The following is an 11,823-nucleotide window of genomic DNA, read 5'->3' on the forward strand; positions in this document are numbered from 1 at the left end:
AAGTGGGGGGTGAAAGGGGCTCCTTCGTCCTACTTGCGATTTGGTATGCAAGCTATTAATGGTTTGTGTCCCCAACTGTGGGGCATATTGACAAGCTGGATGTATGACGTTACAACGCAGGCTATTACAACGCCTGCCTTTACAACACGGTTTTCACATCGCAATCCATTACAACGCAGAGCGCTTTGGGGTGCTGGATAGTGAATAGTTTAATTTACTATTCCAACTCCAGTTTCTCCTTGGACACTAGGGAAGGTGTTGGATAGTAAATTAAACTTATTCCCTATCCTAGAGCGCCCCCCAGCGCAATGCGCTGTAATGGTTTGCGTTGTAATGACCGCGTTGTAATGGTAGTGCGTTGTAAAAGTTTTGTTGTAAAGGTTGTTCACCTGACAAGCTCCTTGCCCCACCTCAGCATCACTTTTTATGACGTTTCAGTAGCTCAGTGTGCTGGCCCATATTTACAAGGACCGCAAAGCTACCCTGCAGCTTTCTGCAGCACACATGTAAGGTATAAAATGCCAACAATGCTTGAGGAAGTCTCTTCCTGCACAAAAACACACCAAGGTGCAAGGGTGACTGCATTGGGGCTTGACAGCCAATTGTGTGCTAGCATGAAGGAAAGCACAGGAATGCCCTGTATTGTTGTAAATACGACACATCCATACACTTTCCTAATGGCGCACCTCGGCGCAGCAAGATGGCTTGCTGCGCCGCTCTGCATAATTTTCTTGTAAAAATCATCCTGCGTTTGCAAATAATCGGTCAGTTACTGACACAGAGTGACAACTGAATCCCAGAATGAGAGCTGCCTTTGGGAAATATTTCACTTTGTGAACGGTGGAGTTCACTTGGGGGAGAGGGAACCAAGGAAGGGGGCATACAAAGTTCCAGTGAACCAACGCATGCTCCCAACAGTGATTACCTTGATGTCAACTTTAAAAAAAAAATCAAATCCACTGTTTCTTTAAGAGATAGGGTCAGCTGTAAAGGCATTTTTAAAACGCCCCAGGTCCTTACAGGGATTGCTTTAAAAAAAATACATTTCTATGGTAAACCTAAGTGTCTATCTATTTGCCTACATTAATGTCGAGGACTCGTAGCACAAACGCTTCCAAAATAACTCTGTGTAAGGCAAAGGCTTGAAGCCAAGCGCTGACGACAGACGACTGTGCTTATTTTACCTCTTTCTTGTTCGTTGCTGATCAGAAGCTATTAATTCTGCATTACATAGCAGGCATCAGAATTCAAAATATGTTGGACGCAGAACCGCTTTTGGCAGATGCACTGGAATGAGGCTTTGAAAGTGTCCAGAGGAAATCATTCATCAACATCCTCGTGCACTGAAAGAAAGCGGGAGTAGTGTCACATACAGTGTATGAAATCATTGGAAAATATGAGCATTTCAAAAGAAGTCTGCATTTTTTTTAGAAGTCTCAGACGGGGCATGCTAAATTTAAATGCAGAGATGTATTCTGCAAGTATGTAAAATATTAACACCCTCTTGTAGAGTTTGATGCTAAACAGAGTGCAAGCCCAAGACCTTCAACTGCACTGAGGGGGCGGATATGTCATGGAAGTTACTTTAGGTGTTGATGTTTTTTGTACGTTCATTCCACGCCCATTCCACTTGAAGGAGTATTCTGCCAAATACTCAACCTATGAGCTAATCTCGCCATGAACTACTACACTTGCTTCTGCGCCAGTCACACATCACACACATACAAAAACTAGTGGAAGTGTAGTGGAAGGGCACCTCTCAACCGTGCACCACAATACAGATACAGGGGCTTATTTACAAGTCCACTGCGCCGCCGATGCGTCACTTTTATTGACGCACTAGCAACGCACTGGTCTTCCCCATATTTACAAGGCCATCTAAAGTCACCATCGGTGACTTTTCATGGGTTTGTAAATCTTTCCCTTTCCCGCATACCTCTGCGTGAAAGGGGCATTCCATGGGTGTTCCTGGGGGTGTTCCCACGCAACATCTATGGAACTTGATGCATTCCCAGATTTACAACATTGTGTACACCTGTGAATGCGTCCGAATCCTACGCCTCCCCACGGGGAGGCGTAGGGAGGCGCAAAAAGGAGGAATACTTTTATTTCTCCTTGTTTTTTACGCTTTCTGTGCATGCTGCATTCTGCTGCATGAATAGAAAGAGGAAAATGCTGAGATGCGCGAGCGCACGAAAGAAAATGGCCGCCTCTCGGTGAGCTCCAGCGCGTTTTCGTCCGTTTTTGCTTTTAAATGACAACATTTTGTCAGACTTTTTGCTACAAAGAGGTCGCTGTATTGCTGAAGCCAGTACCTGTGATGTGGAGTTGTTTCTCACGTTTTTGAACAACGAAAGTGGTGTTTTTTCTCCTCAAGCTTCTGCTTCCAGCTCTGCCTTCAGGTACTGCCAGGATTGTCTGTCACGGGGGCGGAGTGAGCATTCAGGAAATGGCCTGGCTTGGGCCTAGCCACTCCCACAGGCCATTTTAGCTGCTGCACCAGTCATATTAATTAGTCCTCACAAAGACCACTATATTTTCTCACAATCTTTATTTTTATTTACAAATGTAATCCTTACTACAAAAAAATTGATAATAAAAATTCTCTTCATAATAAAAGGAGCCAGCAGGTTTCACCTCCACCAATTAAATCAAAAGTGGTAGAGTCAACTGAACCTTCCTTATGTTTAATTCTGGAAGAAATTCAGGCACTGTGTGCTAATACAGATTCAATTGCGTCAGAGATTAAAAATGGGCGGAAAGAAATGGCTAGTTTATCAATGAAAATCTCTGATAATTCAATTAAAATGCAAGATAATAAGTTTAAAATAGACACTTTTACCCCACTTGTGGTGAAAATAGCACCTATGTCTGCGTTACTTTTAGATATGGAAAATCGCAACAGACAATACAACCTACGCATTTTCAATTTGCCAGAGGATGTTGAGGGTGCCAACTGCAGATTATATTTGTAAAATCTGATTCCTTGCCTCCTACAAATCAAATTTCCAGAAAATTGTAAAATTGATAAGGCACACAGGATTCCTTCCCATCACAACCCTCAAGACACAAAACCTCGACAAATGATCTTTAAAATTCTCCGCCATCACTATCTGGTTTTGATCAGGAAAGCAACATGAGAAATCCCTTCATTGATGGACAATGGAAATAAAACTTTTATTCATCAAGATTTGGCCAAGGAGACTGTTTCAATTCGCAAGGAATTCACTGCTCTTCGTCCTCAACTAAGAAGTCTTGGTTTCAAATATGGTCTTTTTGATACTTCAACAATGCGTATTTGGAAAGATAATCTTTCATAATCTTTCCATTGTCCTGAAGAATTAAGTTTTTGGATCAACAGTCACAGCACTCAATGGATATTCATGACTCTAATACTTGATTATTGCCAGTTACATATTTTCTGACAAATTGATGGTTTATTCTTGCATTGGGCCCCAATGGTTCTGGTCATGCTTGTAAAGCGTGTGTGCGTTTCGGATCACTGACATAATATCGACGACACAAATATCGAGATACACAAATATCGAGTCAAAAATATCGATTGACAAAATATCGACTCCCTATCTTCAAACAGGTAAGTACCAAAATATCGACTCCAAAATATCGACTTACAAAAATATAGACTGTCAAAATGTCGATATTTTAAAATGTCTTAAAAGTAAGTTAAAACTAATATAGTAATAAATATATTTAATATAAACTTAGAAATAATTATTAAAAAAATATAATTTTAATAAATAATTTATATAATTAAAAAAATTATATCACCAAAAATTACACACACACATATATATATATATATATATATATATATATATATATATATATATATATATATATATATATTTAAACATATTATTAAATAAACATATATAACATTTTAGAAAATGTTTAAAATTTATTGTTACAACTATAGTGAGTTCAACATTAGCAAAAGTGTTGGATAGCGTAGAGGTAAAATTTACTACTCCCACTCCAGTGGGTGCAACAGTAGGGAAAGCGCTGGATAGCGTAGAGGTTAAAATTACTATTCCCACTCCAGGGATGTATGACGTTACAACGCATACTTTTACAACGCCTACCATTACAACAAAACTTTTACAACGCAAAAACTTTTACAACGCATACATTTACAACGCAAGATTTTACAACGCATATACCTTTACAACGCATACCATTACAACATAAGTATTGGTAAGTATATAATAATTTTTTGAATATAAATTAATAAAAAATATTATAATATAATTTAATATAATTTAATTTTATTAAATAAATGTAATTTAAATGTAATTTTACTTTATTTTTACAAAGTACCCCTGTACCCCAAAAACCCAAAACTGACCCTGAACCCTAAAAATACCCCTTTACCCATAAACTGAAAACTGACCCTGAACCCTAAAAATACCCCTTTACCCGAAAACTGAAAACTGACCCTGAACCCTAAAAATACCCCTTTACCCAAAAACTGAAAACTGACCCTGAACCCTAAAAATACCCCTTTACCTACAAACTGAAAACTGACCCTGAACCCTAAAAATACCCCTTTACCCCAAAAACTGAAAACTGACCCTGAACCCTAAAAATACCCCTTTACCCAAAAACTGAAAACTGACCCTGAACCCTAAAAATACCCCTTTACCTACAAACTGAAAACTGACCCTGAACCCTAAAAATACCCCTTTACCCCAAAAACTGAAAACTGACCCTGAACCCTAAAAATACCCCTTTACCCAAAAACTGAAAACTGACCCTGAACCCTAAAAATACCCCTTTACCCAAAAACTGAAAACTGACCCTGAACCCTAAAAATACCCCTTTACCTACAAACTGAAAACTGACCCTGAACCCTAAAAATACCCCTTTACCCCAAAAACTGAAAACTGACCCTGAACCCTAAAAATACCCCTTTACCCAAAAACTGAAAACTGACCCTGAACCCTAAAAATACCCCTTTACCCAAAAACTGACAACTGACCCTGAACCCTAAAATTAAAATATTTATCAATTAATCAATTATAATTAATTACCAATAATATTTTAATTAATTACCAATTAATAATTAATTAACAATTAATTTTTTAAAAATATCAATAAATAAATTAACATATTTAATTAATTATAATTAAATTACTTCCCACCCTATTCCCCTATAAACCCACAACCCGCTACAGAAAATAAATTACTAAAATTAAAATATTTATCAATTAATCAATTATAATTAATTACCAATTATATTTTAATTAATTACCAATTAATAATTAATTAACAAGTAATTCTAAATTATTATCAATAAATAAATTAACATATTTAATTAATTATAATTAAATTACTTCCCACCCTATTCCCCTATAAACCCACAACCCGCTACAGAAAATAAATTACTAAAATTAAAATATTTATCAATTAATCAATTATAATTAATTACCAATTATATTTTAATTAATTACCAATTAATAATTAATTAACAATTAATTCTAAATATATATCAATAAATAAATTAACATATTTAATTAATTAGAATTAAATTACTTCCCACCCTATTCCCCTATAAACCCACAACCCGCTACAGACTTATATTACACAAAAAATAAAAATTATTATTAACTTACCTTAAATTCGATATTTTTGTTGTCTATATTATGTCTAGTCGATATTATGTCCATTCTATATTTTTGATTCGATATTATGTCCATTCTATTCGATATTAATTTTCTCTAGTCGATATTTTTGTTGTCTATATTATGTCTAGTCGATATTATGTCCATTCTATATTTTTTACTCGATATTCTGTCCAGTCGAAATAATTGACTCGATATTATGACTGTACACCGTGCGTTTCATTCTTGATATTTATGTATTCTGTTTGTCGTTTTTTCCATGTTTTATTTTCTTCCTTCCTTTTTACTTGTTCTGGAGCTACTATTTTCTTATACTCTTTCTTTATTTCTTGCCTTTCTCTTCTTGTCCTTTTCTTCTCACTTTTTCCATTATGGTTAATATTCACAATATTAAAGTAGTCTCATTAAATGTTAAAGGGTTACGTCATCCAGTTAAGCGTACAAAAAATGTAGATTTTGTAGGTAGTTGCAAAGCAGATATTTGTTTTATTCAGGAGACTCATATAGATGACAAAATATTAGATTATATGAAGAAAAAGTGGGTTGATACTATTGTCTCCTCTCCTGCTAATGGCAAAAAAATGGTGTGGCTATTTTCTTAGCAAAAAAAGTACATTGCCAAATTTTGAGTAAAACTTCAGATGCTGATAAGAGATACATCATAGTCAAAATTAAAGTTCATGATTCAGTCATATTTTTACGTAATGTTTATGGCCTTACTGCGGATGATCCTGCTTTTTTGTCTGATCTTACTACTGAGGTTCTAAAGTTGGGTAAAGTTTCTGTAATTGTTGCAGATGATTTTAATGTTATTGCTGATCCTTTATTAGATAGATTATCTACTACTAAATTTCACCCTCCTAAGGTTTTTCATGCTTTTAAATCATTTATTCAAACTACTAAGTTAGTTGATATTTGGAGACTACACTTCCCTACAGAAAAAAAGTTTTAAAATGTTTTCCAACCCACATTATTCCCACTCTAGGATTCATTATTAATTAGTCTCCAAGCAATTAATTCAATCTGTGATTACTCCTAAGATTGGTAACATTGATATTTCAGATCATGCTTTGATTTCTTTTGTTTTGAATTTAAATTCAACTTTTACAAAACAATCTAGATGGCGAATAAATACTGGAATCGTTCTAAATGAACATAATAAACAAAAACTCTTAACTGCCATTCAAGATTATTTCGCACTCAACCCTGAAGGTACCACTTCTATGGTCAATAGATGTGATGCTTTTAAAGCTTACATTAGAGGTGTAACTATTTCTATTATGGCCTACGCAAATAAAACCTTTAATGCAAATATTAAAAATTTAGAAAAACAAATTGCGAAATTTGAGAGACATTTTATTACGTCTAATGATCCTCAATATAGAGTTAAACTACAAAAGCTTCGATATGTGTTTAACTCAATCCATAGCAAAAGAGCTGACATTCAGATTTCTAATTCTAAAGCTAAATTTTGTTTTAATGCCAACAGATCCGGAAGAATTTTAGCTAATTATTTACATATAAAAAAATATAAAACTCAAATAAATTCAATTCATGGCTCTAATGGTAATATTGCTTTATCTCACAATATATCATTAATTCATTTTTGGATTTTTATTCTAACCTATATAACAAGCCAGATTTTCAGGATGCCTATTTAATTGATTCTTTCTTAACTACATATGGTCTACCCAAGGTTTTACAATCAGATAAAATTGGGCTGGACTTACCCATTACTACAGATGAAATTTTATCAGCCATAAAATCTCTTTAAAAAAATAAGTCTCCTTGTCCCGATGGTATTCCAGCTGAGTTTTACAAAGAATTTCAGATACAAAGTTTGCCTTTTTTATTTCAACTTTTTACCTTTTTTGGTTCTTCGGGAACTACCTCAGGTTCTTTCACTGAGGCTTTAATTATTATTAATTACTCCCCGAACCGGATAAAGACCCCACTCTTGCGTCAAATTATCGTCCTATATTTTTAATTAATCAAGATTGTAAATTATATGCTACAATTCTTGCTTTTAGATTAGCCCCTGTATTGGGTTCTAATATACACCCAGATCAATCTGGTTTTATGAAGAATAGATACTCTACAAACAATACAAGAACCTTGCTACATGTTATTGAGCAAGGTTCTACTTTAACTTTACCTTCAGGAATTTTAGCTTTAGATGCTGAGAAAACTGTTTATAAAATTCATTGGCAATTTTTATTTCATTTCTTATTGCCATTTAATTTTGGTGCCACATTTATCTGCATGATTTCTGCTCTATATTTTGCTCCTACTGCTCATCAATGGCCATGTTTCGACTCAATTTTCCTTTTCTAGGGGTACAAGACAAGGCTGCCCCCTTTCCCACTTTTGTTTCTTTTTGGTATTGAACCTTTCCTTACTTCTATAAGAAAATTTGATAATATTAAAGGAATCAATATTAAGGATGTTATTATTAAAACCTTAGCTTATGCTGATGATGTGCTTTTATTTATTAGTGATCCTATATCCTCATTTCTTTCCTTATTAGAAATGATTGCAAAGTATTCCACAAGTTCAGGATATAAATTAAATACTAACCAAACCAAAATTTTTCCCTTAAACATTTTTTTTACTCCCGATATGTTACCTATGACTGATATTATTTGGCAAAAAGATACATTGAAATATCTTGGTATTTTATTCTCGTCATTCATAAAATCAACATTAACATTGAACTGTAACTTTATCTTAAATTATATTAAAGATAAAACTTCCAAATGGTCTTCACTTCATCTTTCATGGTGGGGTAGAATGGATTCTATTAAAATGACAATTGCTCCTAAAATCTTCTATACCCTTACCATGATTCCTACTCAATTTTCATTAAAGTTTTATAAAGATGTTGATAGAATTCTCTCCAAATTTCTTTGCAACAGCAAGTCGCCTCGTATTGGTTATAAAAATTAAAAGATACCTAACTGCAATGCAGGGTTTGGATTACCTGACTTTTTTCTTTATCATAAAGCCTTTATCTTAAAACAAAGTTCCATATGGTTTAATCATTCCTTTTTAAATAATCCTCCTACTTGGCTTCATGTTGAGAAATCAATAGTAAATCCATTTCCGCTACGCACCTTGTTAACCATGTCTAATAAATAATCATTTGTTCACAAAGCTGTTATTCTTAAATCCACTAAAATTATTTTAATGATTTAAATTCAATTTTCCTATCTCCCATGTTTATTACTGAAGATTTGTCATTATGGCATAGTAATGCTATTAAATTGAATAGAACTATCAGTTTCTGGTATTCATGGATTAATGCTGGTATTTTCTATCTTAAAGATTCCAACAATGCTTTCATATCAATTGAAGTTTTGCAAACAAGAGTTAGTTTACCTCAGTCTGACCTTATCAAATATGAGTATTTGTGTAATTCGATTTTATATTCCTTTCCTCATGGTATTCCGTCTAATGTTAAAGCAGATTTATCAGTTTATATTCAAACTGTCTCCACTTCATCTCATGGTATTTCTATTTTATATAAAAAACTTATCTAATTCTCTAGGAAACAACTTAAATATGATTTCAGTGTTCTGGAATAATCATCTCTCACTTTCTTTGTCGATTGATACATGGAAAGATATTTGGCTTAATAGTATTTCTGGATGGTTACCTGTTTTGATTTATCAAACTAAGTCTTATATTTTATTTATTTGTTTATGGATTCCATTACATTTAATTTGTGCTAAACTTCTTCAATCTGCATCTTGTTGGCATTGTAAATTACATCCTGGATCGTTCCAGCATATGCATTTGAATGTCGTTTAGTTTTTACATTTTGGACTGATCTTTGGGATATTATAAAAAAGATATTAACTATTCATGATCAATCAATCAGTACACTTGTAAAGCATGCTACTTACCCATGAGGGTCTCAAGGCGCTGGGGGAAGGGGGGGCTGCTACTGATCGAAGAGCCAGGTCTTGAGAAGTCTTCTGAAAGCCAGCAGGTCTTGGGTCTGTCGTAGATTGGTAGCGAGGGTGTTCCAGGTTTTGGCGGCGAGGTAAGAGAAGGATCTGCCGCCGGCAGTTGTTTTCTGGATGCGAGGGACTGTGGCGAGGGCAAGGCTGGCAGAGCGGAGGCTGCGGGTGGTGGTGTAGAAGCTCAGTCGGTCGTTGAGGTATGCTGGTCCGGCATTGTGTAGGGCTTTGTGTGCGTGTATGAGGAGTTTGAAGGTGATCCTCTTGTTGACGGGTAGCCAGTGCAGGCCTCTCAGATAGGGTGTGATGTGGCTGCGTCAGGGGACGTCGAGGATCAGTCGTGCTGAGGCGTTCTGGATGCGTTGCAGCCTTCACAGGAGCTTGGTTGTTGTTCCTGCGTAGAGGGCGTTCCCGTAGTCCAGTCTGCTGGTGACGAGGGCCTGGCTGACGGTTTTCCTCTTGTCGGAGGGGATCCATTTGAAGATTCTGCGGAGCATTCGGAGGGTGTTGAAGCAGGATGTTGTTTCTTACAAACTGTTAATATGCAAATCTGTTGTTCTTTCGCAAAATTTAACTGACTTAGAAGGTAAACTTTTTAATTTCCTAATTTCAGCTGCTTTAAAATCCATTACTTTTTGTTGGAAGGATGTTTCTTTATTATCAGTTCATGCTAGGTGGTCATGGGTTATTTTTACAAGAAGAGGAGCTCAGTTGTCACTGAATGGAATTAATCATAACTCTAACTTTTTTATATCTTTTTGGATACCTGTTGATGTATATTTATCTTCTTAATTGTATATTTATAACTGGTTCTTCTTTTTATTGATATTATAGTACACTAATTGCTTGTTAGAGTAGTTCTATTTATAGTTATTGCTATAGTATTTATACCTGGTTCCCTCCCATACTCTCCTTTTTATTTTTTTAATGAATATTTATATTTTCTTACCTTCTATAATTCATTTGATATTCTAGTAAAGTTTGCATTGTGATTAGGTATTTTCGCTTAATAATATTTTTTTCTGTATTTTCTTTCTTTGTTGTTTAATATGAAAATTCAACAAAATATTTTAAACTCGAGAAAGAGGAAAATGCTGTTAATGATTGCTTTTGTGCAGGAAGGTGTCCCTTCCTGCACAAAATACATGATCCCCTGAGGTCAGGTACCCTTGCAAAATGACGTAAGGTTGTCTGTGGTGGCACACGGCATCTGTTTGTGCACTGGCACATGGGAGAAAGACAGGAATGTGCCATATCTTGTAGATATGGCGCATTCCTGCTCTTTTATTTTGATATATGGCAGCATAGCAGGCAGGATTGCTGCACTGCCGTGCATCAAAATATTGCAAATGAGGCTCTAAATTCTTTCAGAGACCCTAGTAGAGGAAGCATTATGGAAACTGTTCCACTGAGAAAAAGTAGTACAATAACCAAAGCTGAAATGCGCGAGAGAATAACTAAACATTAAACGCTGACGACCGTGCTCCAAGGTCCTGCTGCTATTTAAAACAAACAATGACAAAGCCACTATGTCTGGCAATGGTTGCAAAACTTGTGGCCTTGCTAATGCTTCTTGTGTTTCGAAATGGCTTTTTTTTTAGAAAGGTCATTATAAAAACCATTTAAAAAATGGCTGCCTGTGCAAGCAAAAGCATGCACACGCATGGCAACTTTAAGTTTGTGTCTGTGTCAATGTTTTACAGAAATCATTGTAGGATGACCACCAACACATGAGCATAAAAATGAGGGATATTCCACAGAGTATCCTAAAATCTGTCAAGAAGGTCTGCTAGTAAAGACGAAAGAAAGTGTGCCTAATCATGGTGTGTTGGGCAGGTCTTTTTATATTCTTGATGATAATTACCTGTTTAGTTTTCATCATAAGAGAATGATTTATCACAGACGAACTGGTCAGCTGGTACACTGAATTATAAAAATTTGCCAAACCATTCAACTTGTCAGTAAATTTAACAAGTGGATGATAATCCTCACCTGGAATATGGCAGTCTTTATGGCGTATTCCAAAAAGGTGAAAGAAGTAAAACAATCTCAAATGCAGAGGTTATTTGCATTCAAACCTGGTGAACAGGAGATCTTGAATGAGAATATTACTATGTGCTTAACTGTGCAGCAACAGAATCCAGGAAGACATATGTGAGTTGAAGACTCGCAACACTATTAAACACAAATTGTACACGGGTTTATGTACCTTTTTCCAT

This window comes from Lissotriton helveticus, chromosome 8, assembly GCF_964261635.1.
Source record: "Lissotriton helveticus chromosome 8, aLisHel1.1, whole genome shotgun sequence".
Lineage (NCBI taxonomy): Eukaryota > Metazoa > Chordata > Amphibia > Caudata > Salamandridae > Lissotriton > Lissotriton helveticus.